Here is a 21,136-nt window from a genome sequence, read left to right as displayed (position 1 = left end):
TCTGTCTGTCTGTCTGTCTGTCTGTCTGTCTATCTATCTATCTATCTATCTATCTATCTATCGTATATATGTCTACCCATGTCTGTCCCTCTGTCTGTCCGTCTATCTTTCCATCTATCTATCTATCTATCTATCTATCTATCTGTCTGCCTGTCTGTCTGTCTGTCTGTCGTATATATGTCTATCCATGTCTGTCCTTCTGTCTGTCTGTCTATCGTTCCGTCCGTCCGTCTGTCTGTCTGTTGTATACATGTCTATCCATATCAGTGTTCATTTAGTCAACGAAGACGACGACAAAAAATATTAATTAACGAAAATTTTTTCTGTGACTAAGACGAGACGTTGATGAGCTAAAACTAATATCTGATGATAAAAACTATGAAATGTGCGTCCCTGTCAATGGATTGCAATCAGATAAGGGGCGTTTGCATATCTAGTCTCAGTATGGCAGCCGCAGTGGATGGATAGACTACCAAAACGCGAACTAGCGATCTGAAACAATGACCTCAGCACCCGAAGGGGTAGGGATAAGGTGACCAGACGTCCCGTTTTTCCTGGGAGTCACAATTCGTTGTCGATTAACTTAAGTTAGTGAAGGCGGGATAGGCGGAATTGCGCTGATAGAAGTGCTCTTTCTCACACACGCTCCACTTCAGTTCTCATATACAGCACGCGATCAGTTCTCAGGGCTCAAATACACACACAGCGGTCCAAATGTCTATTGTGTAGAGTATCTCACGTAAATACAGTCGGTTATGGATTAAGTGAACGTAAACAGGTGGGTGAAAACTGAACGTGTGTCAGTATTACATGCATGCCTTCAGTCTTAAAGGGACAGCATTCCTAATTAAGTACCTATCAGTGTCATTAATGTTAACCAACAAAAGATGTTAAATAAATGTTAAGTAAACCTACTGTATCTGAAAAAGGAGTTTAATTTGTATCTCTTTCGTTCTCGAGATACGCTCTATCTATCGTTCTATCATTCTATCGTTCTATCTATCGTTCTATCATTCTATCTATCTTTACACTTAATGTATGCAGTTTTTAATTTAACAAAACGTAAAATGTAAAATTTCAAAGACATAAAAAACTCACTCAGACAAAACATTTCAAATTATGAAAAAGTATTAATTTAATATTACTGTAACACCAGTTGGCTGATGTCACTTGGTTTGATATTTTGCATCTAAAACAGTGACATTCAGACATTGTCAGTGTGACTTAAGTGCCCGAAGGTTTTGGGTTTCTTCACATTTGTTATGTTAAATGAGTTCCAGATACAGATGATTTTAAATAAATTATTTGTTCAGCAGGCTGGTATTTCATCACCTTTTTCCCACGGTTTTTCAAGCCAGTTACCACATTCCATGCCGATTTGTTGATTGCTTTGGAATACCAAACTGATATTGGGAAAATGTCAGACCGACTGACACATTTGTGCTGACAGATCTGAAAGCATCACGCAGTGTGCTGTCAATAAGAGGTGTTCATTATGAAGATTCATTGGGGAGAACATGTTGTGCACAGATATTTTATTGCATTGTTTGTTTGCAGAGTTTCCTTGGATATATCCGACTATCCGCAGCCAGTTACTTACTAGCACAGTTTCAGCATTCAGGCAATAGGAACACGCACAGCCATTATCCCCATTGTTAATGATAAGCGTGGTTTAATGACAGACGAGACCACGTTTGATTAGGTTTTCTTTTTTCATTTTTCTTGCAGTAATTATGAAACAAAAAGAGCCCTAGGATCTGGACTGGCTAGTATTCATGAGGTGGCTTATTGTGTAGTATCATCCATGCAGAAAAGCGGTTGCTTACATTATCTAATCTAAACATAGGATGCTCTTTTGTTCTGCCCTTCAAAGCTCCACTCTCTAATAAAGCCCGTTCTATAACCAGTAATAGGGATTTCTGTTGTGGGGACACAGCCGCCAGAGCAAAATGAAGGCAATATAGGCCATGGACTTGTTGTTGCCAAAAGCACTGGTGCATGACCGACTGTTAGGGAGCCTTTCTTTTCCAGATTCCTTAGTACAGTGGCATCCAGCCACAAAAGGAGTAAGAACAATGAACCCAGGGTGGTTCTGGATTGTGACACTTTTTGGCCCAAGTTGCTCCTCTGCCCCACAGTTTGCAGAAAATGCTTCTAACTATAATCCGCTTAAGCAAGAATGAGAGCAGGGCTCTTTCTCTATCACTGTGTAGTTTGTGGTAACCGGGGACTGGTTGTCACACTTTTTACTCCCTTTGAATATTTCTCAGTGTGGGCTTATATTTGAAAGATTTCTGTATAGGAAACACATGGTGACCTTTTGTGACAACATGCCCCAGTATCAGAATGTGTTGCCATTTTTGATGCAGTGTTTTGTAATGTGCAAAATTAAGAAACTGTTCTGCCCTACAAAGGCAAAACACAAAACAACTTCACATTTTGTCCGAAAGGACTTGTGACCAAAATCATCTGACGCAATGGTCTTTCCTATAACAGATGAGTGTGTCTTAACTTCTCAGATTTAGAAAATCTATATAAAACCAATCAAAATTAAGTTAAAAATATTTTTTTATTTCTATTGTTGGCATATGTTGCCATTTTGCATTCATAAGGCAGCATTATTTTGGCCTACAAATAAATATAAGGAATACATTTTATAAATGTATATAACTATAATTTTTTGTTTGGAGGACAAATCACGAAGAGTAAACTAGATATTTGAATCCATGCTAAACCACTGCTAGAGAAAACACATTTGTGTACAATAATTGGACGGTAATCATTACCATGTAAAATGTTTCAAGCAAAGCACAGCACTGTCAATTAAGGCTATGAGATTAACAACTAGGTGATAGTTGGACATGCGTGATCAAGGTTGAGGAATCAACCTCACATGTATACGGATGGGGTTTGCGATGCATGTGGGCTGAGGCACATGTGCCTGGGATGTTCAGATGGACTGTCTTATCTCACTAACTTTGTAGCCAGTGGGAATGTGATGGGGGTCCGTTGATAACTCTTTCCTGGAGATTACCAGTATACTGTCATTCAAGCTGAACGAAGACTATCATCCATAAGAGAAGAGTCCTATCAGTGTATAACATGTTTTTAATCCATCAAACTTGATCTGTCTTCTTGATTTACATTCCTAAACCAGCCACAGTACATTTTGTATCGTATAACTCACAGGATTTTGATTGGACGTGAGCCGTGTGATGTTTCCCCATTGCAGTCCCAGGTCACTTTTTGACACGTACTCATTGGTAGAATTGACAGAGTCCTGCAGAGAGCTGTGTAGAGTTGCTCCTGCACTTTCCTGGCTCCTGCAGAGCCTGTCAATTCACAGGGCCCAGGGCCCTGCTCTTTCTCACTGCCGATGAAGGCCTCAAGCCCCCCATAGCCTGACGCCCCTCCTGCCCTGATCCTTGGCCCTCCATGTGCATTCCTGGAGGACCTGGGCGTCTTAGATATACAGCTGAGCGCCCCCGCCGACCCCGTGCCAGCTACGCAATGCCATCTGCCCAACATATGTTTGCATTCAGTCGTCTGCCTAGAGTAACGAACTGACTGGAGGCCAAAATACATACTTAGCTGCACGTCATTTTTGGTTAATGTCTTTTTTGAATGCAGTTGATTCTGTTAATTGATTTTCATGTCATTGTTAGTGCGGCTGTGAAAATAGTACTTCGAAAGTTGCTTGAACTGGTCCAGCATGTTGATCCCAGAATGTTTGATTCCAGGAACGGTGTGTCCATTTTTGGCTTGTTAGGGCCTTTAAATTGTCCATGTTCTACAGAGCTGAAGTAACATAAGTGTCAGCCCACAGCGGCAACAAACATGTCAAAGCGGGGAGCTCACAGAACCCTGCACGAGGTGTTGCTTATACAACATGGAGGCCCTGAAATCGAATGTGACAGGGCGAATTTGGCTGCTGCTGCGTGTGCACGCTGTGCTCAGCTGGCTGCTCTTTTCCCAAGAGCCTTTGAATCCAGCCTTCAAGCTGAGGCCTGGGAATAGTGCAACCTCATACATCAGGGGAGATCTGAAGTTGGCAGTTTCTGAGTTCCCAAATGAAGACTAAGAGCTGACCGGCAGAGGCCAGAAGTTCTTGAAACTCAACTACGGGTTGGCTGCTTTCTGTTTTTAGTCCTATAGAAAAAATATAATAGCCGTTTGGCAGACTGTTTGAAGAGTTGGCCTAGTCAGAAGGGATATTTCACCCAAAATGAAATTTCTGCCCTTAATTTGCTCAAATCAGAAGATGTTTTTAAGCAGTGTTTCGGCTGTTTTTGTCCATATAATGAGATTCAGTGAGGTTTGAAACAATGTTGGACCCCATTGACTTTCATTGTATGGACAAATAACAACATTTGTCATAAAATACATTTACATTTATTAATTTAGTTGATGCTTGTTTTTCCAAAAGCAAGAATGCAACATCAATTCATCTTAACGGGATAGTTCACCCATGAAACATGAAAATTTTGCCATCATTTACTCACCCTCATGTCGTCCCAAACCTGTATGAATTTCTTTCTTATGTTGAACATAAAAGATGATATTTTGAAGAATGCTGGTAATCAAACAGTTGATGGTCTCCTTTGACTTCCATAGTATTTCTTTCCTTACTATGGGAGTCAGTGGGAACCAACAACTGTTTGGTTCTTCAAAATATCGTCTTTTGTGTTGAACTCATAAAGGTTATACACATAAGAGGGTGAGTAAATGATGACAACATTTTTGGGTGAACTCCTCCTTTAAGGAGGCAATAGCATGTGAAGTTCTACCAAAGTTTCAAACATCATCCAGAAAAGTGCAAGCTACAACAGAAAATACATTATTTTGTGTCCCATGGAATAAAGCTTCCTTTTTTGGGTGAACTGTTTCTCTAAAGTTTCAGCCAGATTGTTTCAGCTCAGCATAAAAAGCATGAAAAGTTCTGAAAGTCTTTTTACATAACTGTGTAAAGACCAGTTCTCCTGGTGTCCCACAACATCTTCGCTTTGACTTCCTAACAGAACTGAGACATTGTTCTTGAGCAATTAATTGTAGCCCTTGGATCTTGTATGCTTCATTATGTGCTTGTTTGTTTGCAACAGGAAGCCCGTTCATGGTGAGAATGCGTTCCACTTGTTGGGAAATGGCTCTTTCATTGTGACAAGCGAGGAGAAAGTGATTGTGTGACAATCGGACACCTGTTGAGAGGATGGGCAGCTATTGACAGGCCTGATTCATGTCTGAGAGGCTGCTGTGTCCGTCTTCAGAAGATCTCCTGCCGGGTGCTGGGCCGTTTGAAGTCTCCTCCAGCCCAGGGCTGGAGACCGTTAGTACAGCAGGCCGCCTCTGTCAGGGGTCTCGGCATGTTACTCAACTCAGCAGCTGTTCTCGTCTTCTCTCTTCGACACGGACTAAGCCTTGCATAATGTCTCTGTCGCCTACGATGGCACCTGTAGGAAATCTGTTTACGTAAAAGCACAACCAAAAGGGTTTTACCTAATCTACATTGTTTGGAGGAGGATTATTTTTCGAAGGCTGATTGTGTTTTTAAAGTCCACTAAGCAAAGACCTTTTCATTGAATTACATGATGAGGGAAAAGTTCACATTAGGTTAAAAAATACTTCAAAAAATTATGCAAAATATTATGATGTTTATAGCTGATCTTATGTTAAAAATAGGCTCAAACAATATAAAAAAGGCTTAGGGCAAATCAAGCTAAATTCAATGCTAAATTATAACAGTCATGGATTGAACACATTCTAATATGGAAGAGATTTTTGACTCGGGAGGTGCGTTACACTACTGCAAAATAATACTATTTATTCATATAAATTCAATTTAAAATGGCTTCAGCACTAATAAACTAAAGCTAGGTCTTCTAAAAATATGCACTTCTGTTTAAAGGTTGGGTTGGTAAGGTTTTTTTATCACTTTTTTTGAAATAAGTCACTTATATTCACCAAGGCTTCATTTATTTGATCAAAATACAGTAAAACAATAATATTGTGGAATATTATTACCATTTAAAATAACATTAAATAGTAAAATGTAATTTATTCCTGTGATGGCAAAGCTGAATTTACAGCAGCATTACTCCAATCTTCAGTGCAACATGATCGTTCAGAAATCATTCTAATATGTTATTTGGTGCTCAAGAAAAACATCTTATTATTATCAATGTTGAAAACAGTTGTGCTGCGTAATATATTTCTGTGGAAACCATGATGAATAATGTTTTCAGGAGTGTTTGGTGAATAGAAAGTTCAAAAGAACGGCATTTATTTGAAATAGATATTTTGTAACATTATAAATATCTTTACGGTCACTTTTGATCAATTGAATTAATCCTTGCTGAATTAAAATTTATTATTATTTTTTTTTACTGACCTCAGATTTTTGAATTGTACTGTAAATACCAAAAAGAAAGAAAGAAAAAGCCAAGTATGGTAATGGTAAAAATAACAAGAAATTGAATACTTGTATAATAATAAGAGCTGTTTTATGCTTATTCCATGATTGTTGCTATATGCAAATGCCTATAGATGGGAATAAAGTGGGCATCTACATATGAAGAGTTAATTTGCAAAAACCGATAACTCCATTTTTATTTTTATTTTCAGAAATCACGTTTTTTTTATTGCGCATTCCAAGTAATATCAATCAAACTGCAGTTGGGTTGTTTTGATTAAGTAATAATAACAAACAAATACAGGTAATTTACAAAATTAAAGTTAATTGAAAGTATGTTTTTTTTTACATATTAAACTTGAAAGTGGACAAAACCAGCTTTTTTGACAAAACGTGTTTAGGGTTCAGATCGCGCTACATGTGGAGAATAATGCATGGCAATCAGCTCTTTTTTTTTTAAAGTGGCGTTTATCAGTTTTTGCAAATTAACTCTTCATATATACACACAAAGTTTGCAAGACTTAAAAAAAACAGACTAGAAGTTCTTGGAGTTGGTATTGTGTTGGAGCCTTTGTCATGTGGTTTCCCCCAGAACGTTTCCTGCAGTTTCTTGCCTAATAGAAGCAGCTGGATTTTCACTGACCTTACACTGGTCACACTGAAAGACTCGTGTGTGTGTGTGGAATCACATGAGCTTGTTATATTGGGATGGGTGCATTTTTGAGATAAATGACAATAGCATTAAATTAAATAGGACTTAAATAGTTTTCTCCACTTTTATTCTAGTCAAGCCCTCCTTTTAGTGAAGACTCAGTCTCCCTTTGACTCGTTTAAGATGTTTAGTGTCATTTAACATCTCTTCTGCTTCTGGACATTCATCATCAGCCGCTCGGGTCGAATGTCAGCTCCTATCAACGCTTGCGACGTGTCGGGTAGAAAACGAATAATGATAACGCAAGGTCGCGGTTTAGTGATAGCAGTCCCTTACCTCCCTCCATTCCCCAAAGCTCACCATTTTAGAGGCGACTTTTCCCCATGTTTGGAGCCCCTGCTTTCAGCAGGAGTTAGCGGATTGATCAGCACCCATTTGTCAAGCGGTCCCACACTGCGCCGAGACCCCATTAGCCCGTCTTTGAATGTCGCTGTCTCAAACCGTCCCATCGAGACCCCCCTGACGGCCCGTCGCACCAGCAGCCGCGGGCTTTGGTGAGAAAACAAAGCCCTTCCATTGCACCATCACTCACCCTCGCATGTCTGTCATCTGTTTTTCTTAGGAAACGACTTTCAAAGTTGGCCGCATTCGAATGTGGGGGACCTCAAACGAAGCGTCAAGAGATGATAGGGCGAAGGGGAGGGAAACGTCTTTTCTTCTTCCCTCATTGAGCCCCCTCCAATGCCCATCCCTCAACAAGCTTTGAATCGGCCTGCCAGAGGATACGATTGTCGGGCCACTAATCTAAACATGAACTTGCACATTAAGGGCAACTTGTTGATACCTAAAGAGGCCTCTCCAAACACAAAGGGTTTGATAATAGGGCATTAGCACCTTGACGGACTCTTAAGTGCCAGACTCATTGGAGTTAACTACCCACGGTGCCACATTCGTGCTTCCCACTCGATTTTTCAAAGCCACAAGATTTTAATCTCAGTTTCACTTTGAGTTTAGTTTCACACACGTTTGCTATGGTGTTGAGTTGTGCAATGAGCATAATTCAGTTGGTTTGGCTGTGATTCACCAAGAAGAAATTAGCAGATTTGTGTCAGGTTTTACAGGCATTACCATTTAAATAATGCTAATTTTAAACATTTATGCAGCTTTGAATCCAAGCGAGCTCACGCACTAAATGCCAAAAGGCTCTTTTTTAGATTTTTATTGAATTAACCCATATTTGTCTAGTTTTTTTCTTGAGTTCCAAAATAAGTTTGTCATGCCCATAGTCCAAAGTTGCTAGGAATGTTTGTTGGATTTTGTCAGCTCACGTCAAAACTGGTTTTCATTTTCGGTTTGTTGATCTTTGTTAAAAAGCTTTTGTTTATTCTTTGAGGAGCGAAACAAAACAAAGGCTTAGTAGCAGAGTGAGAACATATGTTTGCCTTATCTACAAGTTCATTGCATATGTGGGTGTTAGTGGTAAAATGATTATTTCAGACCACAACGCCTCCATCGAATTCTTCTGACACGAAGCTGCTGTCTTTTCGCACCCTTGCCCTCATGTGCTAAGTGCTACGTTCATTAGCACCTTGGTGCTAACGGAGCACAGTGTTTTGCCAATGGCCATTGATTAGTGTTATTTGGAGAGGCGTGTGAATTTACTGTTTGCCGAAATTGAAGAGTGAGCAGTGATTATCAGTTAATCAACTCAAGTCTAAATCAAGTTCTGTGTGGTTGCTCTGAAATGGATAGACGAGTGAATCTCACAAAACCTGTCATGCCCAGGTGATAGTTTATTCCAAAATTAAATGAAATAAATTATATTTGATTTCTTACCATTCTTAAATATATTTATATATTTTTATTATTACATATATACTAGTGCTGTCAAATGATTAATCATGATTAATTGCACCCAAAATAAAAGTTTTTGTTTACATAATATATTGTGTTTATTTATTATGTATATATAAATACAAACACATGCATGTATATATTTAAGAAAAATATATGTTTATATAGTAAATATATTTATATATAATATAAAATATAAGAATATGAATATCTAAATGTATAAACGTAAATATTTTCAAAATGTATACTGTATGTGTGTATTTATATGTGAACAATATTTGAGAGAAATAGGCCTTTTGTGTACAAAGAAAAAGTCTTAGATCTTTGAGTTCAGCTCATGAAAAATGGGGGCAAAAACAAAAGTGTTGCGTTTATAATTTTGTTCAGTATATATAATGTAAACAAAAACTTAATTTGGATGCGATTAATCGTGATTAATCGTTTGACAGCACTAATATTTACAATTTTTTTGTATTCATTTTCTTGATAAAAAATTCTAAAATACAAAAAAATTTGATTTGCTGCTCAAGATATTTTTTATTTTTTTTTAATATAAGTTTATACGTAATGGTAGTATTTGTTGTTCAGCCTTTAACAAATTGTTATTTGAGTTAAAAAAAAAAGTTTTAGAGTAAAAATACTATGTTACAGTAAAAAGATGAGAAATTAGCTCAATAGTGAATAATTGTTTTTGGTTGAAAAGTGCTTTATTGTCATTAAAATAATGCCATAGCACAAAAAAAATCTTAATGGTGCCATAGATAGCCATTCTTTTATAAATACAAAATATAATCTCTTAATTATGTCTTTGAATTTTGAAATGACCTGTGACCAGAATTGTATTGTGACATGCCTGCATAAGTTATTCTTTTGTAAGTATGTTTCCTATATGAATCCCTTTCTCATGGTTCCTTATATAACTGCAGAAGTCAACACTCTTCTGTATTCTGAAGGTGAGAGGAAGGAGAGCTTTATTAAACTACATTTACAAGCCCTTGGGAATGACTGGGTTTCACATACAGCCCAGTCTATAGGCCTGAAATAAACTCTCGATTCCAGTTTTCTCACAGCAGCACCGAAAGACTCATTCAGGAGCAAACTAACACTGACATTTGGAGATTCCTTCCCTGAAACAAACCCTATCCTTTGTCTGCTTTCTTAGTTACGCTTTAGTGCAAAAACCAGGGATTGAGATCCTCTCTTAACTTGATATGTGACACGCGTCTTGCGGTTAAGAGCTGCTCTACATTAATCATCACCGAATGCTTCTCGTGAGAGCAAACTTTCAGTGGGTAATTATAAGCATATACAAGACAATGATCCTCATTGTTGTGTAATTAACCACAAGTAGTAGGAAACACTATCCCAAGATGTGTTGATTTATTCATTTAAAAATAATTTTTTGACAACCTGTAATTAAGGGATGTCCTTCCCCAAATTATAGACTATTACTTACGCTCAGTGTCTTCGGTGACAGCTTCAGTCACTGCTTGTTCAAAGTCTCTGCACGAGAGGATACGTTTGCTTTTAATGTAAAAATATGATGAAAACAGTGATATATTTTTCTGTTTAAATATACTTGAAAATATTATTTAGTCCTGTGGTGGTTAGCCTGAATTTTACTAGTGTCACATGATCCCAAAATAGAAATGTTTAACCTTTTATCAGTTTTCCATATCCTTGCTAAATAAAAGTATAAATTTTTGTAATAAAAAAAAAAATGTACTGACCCCAAACTTTTGAATGGTAGTGTATATTATTACAAAAGATTTCTATTTTGAATAAATGCTGTTCTTTTTAAAGGGGTCATATGATGCGATTTCAATTTGAGCACACCTTGCTTTTCAGAACGATGAGCTTTGTAAAAATCGACGCGTTTCAGAAAGGCGGGGCATAGAGGAGAAACAATAACGTACAGTATGTGGAAAATAATGTGTTTTTTTAACCTTAAACCGCATAAACACATTTCATTACACCAAATACACAAAATAATGTTCTTTTTAGCATCATCATATGACCCCTTTAACTTTTTATTACTCAAAGAATCCTGAAAAAGTGTCACAAGTTTCCAGCATTAATCAGCATATTAGAATAATTTATGAAGGTTCATGTGACACTGAAGACTGGCTGATGAAAACTAAGGCTTGCCACCACAGGAATAAATCATATTTTAAAGTATATTAAAACAGAAAACCATTATTTTAAATTGTTATAATATTTCACAATATTATCATTTTTATTGTGTTTTTGATCAAATAAATGCAGCCTTGATAAGCAGAAGACACTTCTTTAAAAAACATGAAAAATCGTTTTTTTGTTTGTTTATTTCTGAAAGAAATCTCTCACCAGGGCTTCATTTATTTGATTAAAACCACATGTATTTGTAAGAGAACATCTACATTTGTCCTGTAGACCTGAGGATGAGGATTGTGGATTTCTTAGCAGGGGTTCATTAGTCGCCCAATCAATTATAAGCACCTTAATCAGACTTATCTTATGGAAATGAGAGGAGCAATTTGAGATTGTTTTTCTGCCTGTCTGGGACCCCCTCTCATCTTTCAGACATCATGAAACGCCGTGAACAATGAGTGCACCAGGGGTTAACGCGGATTACGACCAAAGTGTCACACACTCCTGCTGCTAAAGCAAACAACAGGCTTTTTGTGTGTGTGTGTGTGTCTGGTATGTCTTAGGACAAGGATCTTGATGAGTTGCCCTAATGTTGTCAGGATCCATATATGTGTGTGAGTGAATAAAGATAACGCTTTTCTTTTATTTCAATATTTCTTTTTTAGAGAGATTATTATTAGAGATGTGGGCAGCCTTTTGTCGCTGGTATTTCGGAAATGTACGTGCCACGGGATGTGTTCAGAGATGCATGACAGGTTTTATATGTCAGATTAATATACCCTTTGCATTTTCTGATTGGAGAAGGAAACTCTCTCTGCGTGGTCCTATCACATCTTCCTCTACTCTCATGTGCATAGATTAGACAGGAGGAGAGCGCAGCCAAATCATACAGCAAAATTGATGATGGTATTGTCAGCGTCATCATGACATTTGTTTTTCAGTTTTAGAGACTGAAAGCAAAGGTTGATATATGCAGATGTACGATAAATTTGATCTGCCAGAATATAAAAAATTGTAATACGCTGCTTTTTTCTTTGAAATGCATGATCAAATAAATGGTTTTCTTTTGACCAAAAATTGATGATTCAACAATGATAATAAGAAGAAATGTTTCTTGAGCAGCAAATCAGCATATTAGAACGATGTCTGAAGGATCATGTGACACTGAAGACTGAAGAGTAATGATGCTGAAAATTCAGCTTTGCATCACAGGAATAATTATATTTTAAAATAGAAAACTGACGTTTTAAATTGTACTAATATTTCACAACATTAATGATTTACTGCATTTTTGATCAGACAAATGCAGCTTTTTGAGCATAAAATACTTCTTTGCAAAACATTTTAAAGATTGCACCGACCCCAAACCTGTATGGCCTCCCAAGAATAGAAAATCGTAACTTTTTTCCCCATATATTGAAAGTTAATCAGCCAAAACACCAATAAATACATAAAAATTGTATATATGACTTTTGCAGTAAAATAATTATTTTGCATTTTAATATACTGTATATTTAAACATTTATTTATTTTTCATAAAAGTGGTGTGTATGACTTTTTGCATATAGGACTATATTATAAAAGCTATAGTGGAAGTGCAGATTATGATTACATTTTACAATTATTTTCAATTTTAATGACTTTTGCACTCATTAAAAGCTATCCTAGTGGAGGGGCAGGTTACATTTTACATTTACATTTTAATTTTATCTACTGTACATTACATTTTATTGAAATTTGTTTCTGTTTATACAAAGTTACCAAATGGCTTCAGAGGTCTTGGAGTATTATGCATGAGTCATATGGACCACTTATATGAATCTTTTGTATTGTTTTTTTAACGTTTTGACACCCGACAGCCCTAGTCCTCATTCCTTGAGAAAAGAGCAGCAAGGAACATTCTTCAACATTTCTTCTTTTGTATGAAATATCAAATCTGAAAGGACATGGCTCATGATACGAGTAAATGATGACAACATTTTCATTTTGGGTTGAACAGAATAAACTTGGTGTTATCTGATTGCAGTTTTGTAGCTGCATCTCATAATACTGCAGCATTATACAGACAATCTCCATACAGACAAGTACTTGATTTCTGGAACAGGATGTAAACCTTGAATAAAATAGCTCTGCTTAACATCAAGGCTTCCTATCAAAAGTAGGCACGTCATAAATATATTCCTCTCAGACATCTTGAGATACCCTCTTTTTTTTTCATGCAGTCCCTGTAAATTTGAAGTCCAGACGTGTAACCTTGCGAGTATAACGGGATGAGACTTTGAAATGAGATTTGCAGGATGAAAAGACTTTGACAAAGGCATTGATTTATAAGAAGCCAGTGGGCAAAAATTTTTTTTCTGAGGCTGCAGAAGGCCACAAGGTCCGCCATTAATCCCCTGACCTCTGATAGAAGCAAAGAAGAAAGGGCGGATAGGGAGAGAAGACCTTGTCTGCTCGGTTGGTTTGATGGGCTCAGCTGCAGGAATGGCTTGCTCTTTTGTTTAGGGCGCTTCGTTCGTCTTTTACGACTCCCCTCTTAGTTTTACTATCTACGATCTAATTAGCTCCGTCCTAATCATGTGTTAAATTGCATTACCTGGTGTTTACTGTCTGTTTGCCATGTTGTAAAAACGTGTGAGGGTGCCTGTAAACTCAGATCGCAATGAATTTGATGACTTTCCCCTCCTTTTAAAGAGCTTCTGGTATGGGAGTCGCAGGACTTCTGGAAGAAATGTAACCTGCAGAGTTGGCATTTAAAGAACTATGTGCTGCACAAAGCATTCTGGGAATGTATTATCCATTGTGAATGTTTTTGACTGAGTGCCAGCTAAAGTCAGTACATATTATTGCTTTTATTGGACTGTACTTAAAAAGTTAAAATCATACAGTAATGTCATTTTTTTCCATAATCAACCAAAACACAATTTACATATCACCAAAAACAAAACAAAAAGGTAATTTAACTTAATTTGTGTCACACAGTTTGTTACCACAGGATTATTCTCATGTAAAAAAATAAATAAATAAAACCTTCCTCAATATGTGACACCAAAAAACATTATTTTCAATTATTATTTTATTAACTTTATACCATTCTTTTTGAATTTTCACACAAGGTAAGATCACCCATGTTACTCTATATGGAATTTAGAATGTTACTCTATATTATATTTATTACTCTATAATAAATTTGTATTATTTATGGAAAATGTTTAATCACATCTACAAACCAGTTTTTAGTCCAAAACTAGCCTAGTTTTTTTCCCCCTAGAAAGTTTGTCTATTTTTATATTTATTTTACTACAATATCTAAGCTTACTGTTAAAATTTTTTTATTTGTAACCTGTATTTAGACATTATTAGCTATGCAACCTAGTTACAAAAGTTTGGTTGAAAAAGCTGCGAACTTCCTATAAATTGAATGGAACATAGAAAAAGGTAAATGTTAAATATGTCTTATATTCATCAAGGCTGCATTTATTTGATCAAAAATACAGTAAAGCAGTAATATTGTGAAATAGTACCATTTAAAATAACTTTTTTCCATTTTAATATTTTTTTTAATGTAATTTATTCCTATGATGGCAAAGCTGAATTTTCAACAGTCATTAATCCAGTCTTCAGTGTCACATAATATGATGATTTGATGCTCAAGAAAAATTTCTTGTCAATTATTATGAATGATGAAAACAGTTTTTTGTAGAAATCATTCATTATTTTTTTTTCAAGATCCTTTGATGAATGGAAAATGCAAAAGAACGGCATAGAAAATCATTTGTAACATTCTAAATGTCTTTACTGTCACGTTTGATTAAATTAATGCGTCCCTGCTGAAAAAAGTATGAATTTTCTTCCAAAAAAATCTTACTAAACCCAAACTTTTGAACGGTAATGTCATTATTTAGCTTAAAGGTTTATTTAAAAAATGAACTTCAAAATGAGACATACTCTCTCTTTGTTTCCCAAGGAAAATACACTGACATTTCTGTAATTCACTCAGCATGCCGCAGTTAACATTATTGGATTTCCTATGAAATGCCATTATTTGCACACCTCCTCTTATGCAATCAGAGCCTTTGACATCAGCGCTGAGGATCACATTACGAAAACACCACTATATTTCCTCGAACACCATGCGAACGCTCTGAAATACATATGCGTCGTTTAAACTAATAGTCCAATCAGGCACATGTTACACATTCATCAAGTCCAAGGCACATGGGTCCAAATGTGCCAGGATTAGAAGTACGTCAGATCCCTCGAGCAGCCAGGCCCTTCGATACAAGCAATCCAGAATGTATTGTTTTTTGTAAACACATCTCAATGATGAAACGTCCACTGATTGTGCCGCACGCTCTCCTGGCAACAAGGTCAAGTTTTTCCCCAACAAATTGGCCAACGTTTTGGGGGTGGAGGGCGATGCAGTCGTTTTTGTAATCAGCGTCAAGCGCCGTGTTTGCTGGGAACGCAGATGGAGAGGGGGCGTCCGGACCCTGCATGCTTGAGTAATGGGGAATCTTGCACGTCATCAGGGATGGGCCCTACTCATTACACCATGCATTAGAGCGTTTTATTGGTGCGTCCCATTTGGATATGGAGTGGTTAAAGCTTCCTCTGAGGCCGCTATGGGGGGTGTGGTATTGCGTATCGGGACGGAGGAGTGTAAAACGCTGTCTGACTGCAGACACTCTCTGGTTACAGGATTCGGTTACATGCATACACACACATATGCACACCTTTCATCCAGTCCAGACAGTCTGTCACTGTGAGAAAAAGATAGCTGATGTTATTGAGACAGTTATGGCTTATACAAGATCACACACAAATATACTCAATTTAAAGTCTGCATTAAATGAAAATTCACTGTTTACTAAATACGTTATAGATGTTATTGTGAAAAATTCATACATGCATGTTTCATTTAAAAGAAAAAAAGTTTGGCTTAGTAATGTTTAATCAAAACGTCATAACTGGATCATCCGGTGAAAATGCCAGACTCATTTAGTTCATTTAGTTTAAGCCCCGCCCCTTCATGCTCATGTTCATCTGCCTTGACTTTAGATTTCCACGCCCGCATCTCAACTTCCAATCAACAACCGATGCATAGAACTGAGTCCCCGCTCTACGTTCTCTTTTTCGATAATCTGCTTCACTCAAATGCATGACGCAATCCAGAAGAATAAAATTCAGGCTACTTCTGTTACGTTGTGACTTCGAGCAATTTTATGTCTGATACACTGTTTAACTGTCTCCATTATCACACTTTTAATAAAATGAAAATTTTGTCATCATTTACTCACCCTCATTCCAAACCTGTATGAGTTTCTTTCTTATGCTGAACATGAAAGAAGATATTTTGAAGAATGCTGGTAATGAAACAGTTTCAATTTCTTTCCCTACTATGGAAGTCAATGGGGACCAACAACTGTTTGGTTCTTTGAAATATCTTTTTGTGTTCAACATAAGAAAGAAACTTACACAGGTTTGGAAGGAAATGAGAGTGTGTAAATGATTACAAAATGTTCATTTTTTGGGTGAACTATTCTTTTAAGGGACTCTGAAAATAGTGAAATAGAAATAATTGAAAAAAAATATTATTTTTTAAAAATACCTTTGCTATGCATTTTCAATGCTTACAGCATAACAGAAGTAAAATTCTCTAACTAAAAATTCATTTTCTCCAAATGCGAAAATTATTTTAAATGATAACTTATAAACCTTTAACAACTTTTGTTTCAAATCAAAGGTTGTAATGATATGATTCCTAGCTGGTTGGTTTGGTTCATGGCTTATAACTTCTAAACATTTTTTTTTAATCCCTGTGGGAAAAATGAATGGGAAAAACACTTAAGGCCGCTCAAAAAGTGGGCGGGCACTAATGCACTTTAGGAATTTTCACACTGCATTTGAACCCTGGGTTATCATTGTTTGAAACACCACTTTTAACCCTGGGGAAAGGTACGTTTCACACTTGTAATTTAGAAGCAGGGTTAGCACCAATTTTTACCCAAGGTTATGAAACCCAGCTTTTGAGGTGTTAACTCTTCACTGCAGTGCCAAACGCTTTGGACAGTCACAGAAACACGACGCGTTATAAAAACGTTGTAAATTTCAAACGTAAAACACATAGACTGACGTTAAGAAGAGGCTGTTTTATTTTTACCTTTATGGTCCACTGAAAAGTCAGGGAAAATGTAATAGTACAGTGTAGAATAATACGAAGATGTGCAATACTAAAGCCATTATGTCCCTACGAAAAATAACCATGGTTTTAATACATATAAAACCAAAAAACCACGGTTACTAATCATGGTCACCACAAATTAACCATGGTTTTGCTACTCTAACCTTAGTTTAACCGTGGTATTTGTAGTAAAACTGTGAATAGACAAAGGGTAATCAATACGCCAACAAACCATGGTTACTACACTTTTACTATAATAAAACCATGGTTCCCTGTCGATACTACACTTGTACTGCGTCTGCTAAGACGCTATGGGAAAAAGCCTGTTTTCTCCTGAACTGAAGCATTTTTTCAATCACGTAGTGAAACTGCACGGCCATTGGTTTGTGCAGTGTATAAAAAACGAACCAATGCCGCCAAAGCCTGCCAGAATGTGCGGGGCAACATGTGCTAATCCGGTCGGACAACATGTCAGTGGTGTCCTACATAATTCGCCATGGAGGCCTCGCCTCGAAGCGTCTCTTCATTCTGGTAGAGCGCCTCCTGGAATGGGCTCAACTCAACCTGCGCTCACTGAGAGCGGCGCATATACCGGGCAAATTGAATCAAGGAGCGGACATGTTATCAAGGAGCAATGTCCCCTCAGAGGAGTGGACTCTCCATCTGCAGATGGTTCAGAGGTTCTGGGAGATCTTTGGCGAGGCCGAGCTAGAACTCTTCGCCTCAGAAGACTACTCTCACTGCCCAATTTATTACTCAAAGTCCAAGGATGCGTTGGCCCACGATTGGCCCAACCTCCTTCTTTATGCATTTCCCCCGATCGCCCTGATCCCACAGGTAATCAGGCGAATCAGGCAACAAAAACACAAGGTTCTCCTGGTGGCCCCTCTCTGGATGAACCAGCTGTGGCTATCGGAGCTGACTTAGCTGTTGGTTGCGGCCCCTTGGCCCATTCCGTTGAGACGGGATCTCCTCTCTCAAGCGAACGGGACAATATAGCACCCTCGGCCCTACACCTCTAGCCGCTCGACGGGAGCCTTCGAGCCTCCCAGAGCGAGTCTTAAACACAATTTCGGAGGCTAGAGCCCCGTCTACGAGATGCCTCTACGCTCTTAAGTGGTCTATTTTCTCCGCTTGGTGTCTAAACCGTGGCAAAGACCCTCCTACTTCCGATCTGTCAGAGGTGTTGTCATTCCTGCAAGAGCTGCTGGATAAGGGACGCTCACCATCCACTCTCAAAGTCTATGTGGCGGCTATAGCGGCCTCTCATGCCCCTTTTGCGGGCCAATCAGTGGGCAGAAACAGCGCGGTTATCCGCTTCTTAAGGGGCGCCAGGAGGCTGAATCCGCCTCATCCCCTAACCGTCCCTTCATGGGATCTGCCCACTGTGCTGAGGGCTCTGAAGGGCCCCCCTTTTGAGCCGCTACAGTCTACCAACTTTCGGTCACTGTCGCTGAAGACTGCTCTACTTCTGCCACTAGCATCAGTAAAGCGAATAGGGGACCTGCAGGCGCTCTCCATTAGCCCTGCCTGCCTGGAATTCGGGCCTAATGACTCTAAGGCATCCTGAAACCAAGGCATGGTTACGTACCAAAGGTGCTCTACACTCCATTCAGAGCACAGGTCATTACACTCTCTGCGCTTCCTCCCTCTGAAGAGGACAGAGAGATATCTCTGCCCTGCCCTGTCAGAGCTCTGAGAATTTACATTGAGCGTTCCGCCCCTTATAGACGGTCGGAACAACTCTTTGTCAGCTTCGGTAACCGCACCAAAGGGCATCCGGTCACAAAGCAAAGACTCTCTAGATGGATAGTAGACGCCATCACGCTAGCGTACTCTTCCTTGGGCCTTCAATGTCCCATCGGAGTACGGGCCCATTCTACCACAAGCATCGCCTCGCCTTGGGCATGGTCCAGCGATGTGTCCAATGCGGATATTTGTGAGGCGGCCGGCTGGGCCTCGCCGTCCACATTCGCAAGGTTTTACAAACTGGAAGTCCCGGCCTTGCAGGCCAGGATCCTCTCCGCTTGAAGAGACACTAGCTGCGCAAACAAATCTGACAGAGAGCCCTTGACCATATCACGCTCAAGCTCTCTGGCATTAGTTCACCTGTCAGCTCTCGACCCCTGGGTGCCGAAGTTGCAGGAGTACTCTGGAACGATTAACCAGACCGAGTGTGACCTCAAGAAGCTCAGCCCGTCTTAGCCTTGGGTTGTTGTTAACTTCTCTATGGGCACTGTTGCTTACGGAAGTTATGATACTTATAGTCGTTCCTCTACCTTAGCACTAACGTAACCTCGGTTCCCTGAGATACGGGAACGAGTACTGCGGTGCTTGCCGTGCTATGTAGCCGCACAACTCAGTTGTCGCTTCAGTCAAAGTAACCTGAGAATCATGTGGCGAACGCCCGCTTATATAGCCAGATGCCCCGCCCATTTTGGCGGGCTCAAGCACGCTGCTTCGCCATAGGCTCGCGCAGCTCTGCTGCGCCGTCATTGGTTCATTTCTGAAACAATGGCAGTGCAGATGCACTGCTGTGATTGAAAAAAATGCTTCAGTAAATCGGAGAAAAGGAGTTTCCCGTAGCGTCTAACGACGCAGTACTCGTTCTGCGCCCGAGCCATTGGTTCGTTTTTTATACACTGCACGAACCAATGGCCGTGCAGTTTCACTGCGTGTTCGAAAAAAGGCTTCAGTTCAGGAGAAAAAAGGCTTTCTCCCATAGCGTCTTAGCAGACGCAGTACTCATTCCCGTATCTCAGGGAACCGAGGTTGCGTTAGTAACTGAGTACGTAAATTTTTGTAAGGGGTAAACAGGTTGTGCTGTGTTTGTCCAATAAATGATGATAACACCTCAAATAAAACATGCAAATAAAAACATTAACCCAGGGTTTAGGAATGTACAGTGTGAAACATCAGCTAATGAATACCCAGGATTAACTGTTAAGTATATCAAATTAACTGTTAAGTTTCACAAAGTATAAACAATGTGAAACGTGATACAAGGCAACCCAGGATTCTGTTTACCCAGGGTTTTAAATGACCCAGGGTTAACTATTTCATGTGTGAAAAGCCCTTTGAGTATCACATTATTATATTAGTAACATGCTAACAAAGAGAACTCCAAAGAGTTCTTCTGCTGACAGCAACAGTGTTGTTAAGTTGTTAGCTTAGCGAAATGCTAAAGTCAGCCTGTAGTGGAAGCCTATTCTTTTGTAAGCTTCACGTGAGAAGCGCATAAGATGTTGCTGTCTATGTAGAGCGCTTCAAATTAGTCTTATTAAAGCAGCACACTTGGTTTTGGAGCTAATATATCACACTTTTTAAGACTTCAAGAAAACAATGAATGGCCTACAGTGAAGATGGGGGCTGCAGTCTCTTTATTATTTATGCAAATGACAGGAAGTGATTACACGCCCCCACCAAACCACGGTTTCCTCACTGTTAAGCTTATGATATAAAGGTCTTTTCCACTAGGTATGCAGTGACATGACAGCTGCCTGCTGATAAGCAAACCTCTATTTGCATTTGCTATGCTTTTTTTCCAGCCTGGATATTTATTATGATGAAATCTATAGATGGGAAGGAAAAGAAAGGACTGTGGAGGGAAACCCACCATATGCAGTTGTCTGATAGGCTGGGTCCTCGTGTCCGCCCACAGTTTTCCATTTTGCTTTAGGCAAACCGTGCGGACCAGATTATGATATGTGTGATTAGAATATGAGGGAGAGAGGTGATAAAAGATGCTCTGGGCAGAGAGGAAGGGAATTCTTTTTCCATGGTGGCATCCCTCTATCATAGAAAGTTGAACTGTGTGATGTCAGTGGAAGACTAGTTTCATGATCCCACGTTAAACTGCAGCATTTCCACTGTGAATCATCATTTAAACATCAGAGTTTACTGCTTAAGT

At 38.7% G+C, this 21,136-nt stretch overlaps 1 protein-coding gene across 2 annotated transcripts in view; it reads left to right on the top strand.

Moving 5' to 3' along the window:
- The window catches only part of LOC107696017 (double-stranded RNA-binding protein Staufen homolog 2-like), a 57,296-nt gene that overhangs the window by 11,724 nt on the left and 24,436 nt on the right, over nucleotides 1-21,136 (top strand). The window lies entirely within an intron of this gene.

This window comes from Sinocyclocheilus anshuiensis, unplaced genomic scaffold, assembly GCF_001515605.1.
Source record: "Sinocyclocheilus anshuiensis isolate Anshui unplaced genomic scaffold, SAMN03320099.WGS_v1.1 scaffold786, whole genome shotgun sequence".
Lineage (NCBI taxonomy): Eukaryota > Metazoa > Chordata > Actinopteri > Cypriniformes > Cyprinidae > Sinocyclocheilus > Sinocyclocheilus anshuiensis.
This window is presented reverse-complemented; position numbering and strand designations above follow the sequence as displayed.